The 1,605-nt window shown below is 44.2% G+C and overlaps 1 pseudogene; it reads right to left on the bottom strand.

The window, feature by feature from the left end:
- On the bottom strand, positions 1 to 1,605 carry LOC135198363 (uncharacterized; annotated as a pseudogene).

The following is a 1,605-nucleotide window of genomic DNA, read 5'->3' as shown; positions in this document are numbered from 1 at the left end:
ACATTTTACTCATCATCACTCTCAAGGAAAAGATCGTTTTCCTCGTCACTATCAATGTTGATGATGACCGGATCTATACTGTCTTGAATATTATCTGAAAGCCAGTAATCATCTTCAAAATATCTTGATCTCCTGACAGCGCCAGCCCACGTCTCCCCTGTTACAGCAAGCCTGGCCTCTTCAAGCCTGGCAGAGAGATCAGCACAGGTAAACCGCTGCAATGAGGAGCGCACTTGTCGTTTCATACAGCCCCACACCTGCTCGATGGCGTTGAGCTCAGGATGGGCAGGGGGCCAGCGAACCACTTCATAGCCCCATTCACGGATTATATTATCCACAATGTAAATTGGTTTCGGCCGGTTGCCCCGGCATATCTTTAGAAGCTCAGGGCGTGTTGCGTGAGCTGGATACTGTATTTTTCGAGACCTGAGCCAGTTAACCAAATCCTTTTTTTGTAGCTGTTGTTGGGCATCGGCTATCTCCTGTCAATTGGCTATGGTATGGGGCGTTGTCTAGCACCAGCACCGAAGGATCCTCAAGCGACGGCAGGAGCTGTGATGTTAGCCACCGAATAAATATCTCTGAATTCATTTCTCCATGGTAGTCGCCGGTTTTATTTTTCGCAGGGAAGCATAAAAATGAATTTTCTACAAAACCTTTAGCTGTACCACCTGCTACTACCACAAACACCTCTCCTTCTCCTAGTGGCACCTGCCGGCTGTAGGTGGCACTGGTGACAGATTGAGAGGTGTCCACCCACTCCTTGCTATGTTGCATTCTCGTCGTAAACCACGTCTCATCGACATACACTACTTCTCTTCCTTCATCACGATGTTGCTGGAGGGATAGTAGAGCATCATTTCGGCGGCAAACGACGTCCAAAGTTTCTTTTTAAGGTACATTTTCCGCTGGGATGTTTTGTACTGGAAACCCATGTTATGGAGGATTCGCCATACTGCCTTCTCAGATGTTTCTTCAGGAATGATATTTAGCATTTTAAATTTTCCGCTAAAGTGGCAATAGTGAAAAATCGCTTAGCAGCAAACATGCTGTGCACATGTCTCCTAATGGAACCAACGGTGAAGTTGTCAAAGACCAGAGGCGACGTATTTGATGATGCAGGTGGTGTTTCAGGTGGATGAGGATTCTGTCCAAGGCTCACCAACACTCGGACAGCGTTCGGAGTCATCCCCATAGCATCAGCAACTCGTTCACATGGCCTGTAGGAAAAAGAAATAAATACATTTAAATAAACAAATATATATATATATATATATATGGCTAGCAGTATATTGCAATATATCATGTACTTATTAAAGTCATACTTTTCTTACCGATTTATACTAATTTTCAGGCGGTTTCTTTCTTTCTCTCTGTTGTAAATGGTGAAGAGTTTCAGCGCAATTGTAGTTTTGCAATGGCGAGGACAAAGCAACATATTTGCCATGACTAAAGTCGAATCTATATGAAATAGTTCAGAGCTACTACTACAACTGCTGCCGATGATTACCTTGGATGTACTAAAAGGGCTCTGAGGTAGGAGTCGAAGTCGGTGAAATTATTTCTGAATCCTGCTCCAGTCTTGCCCCAATAACATCATTCCAA

Source organism: Macrobrachium nipponense, chromosome 22, assembly GCF_015104395.2.
Source record: "Macrobrachium nipponense isolate FS-2020 chromosome 22, ASM1510439v2, whole genome shotgun sequence".
NCBI lineage: Eukaryota > Metazoa > Arthropoda > Malacostraca > Decapoda > Palaemonidae > Macrobrachium > Macrobrachium nipponense.
This window is presented reverse-complemented; position numbering and strand designations above follow the sequence as displayed.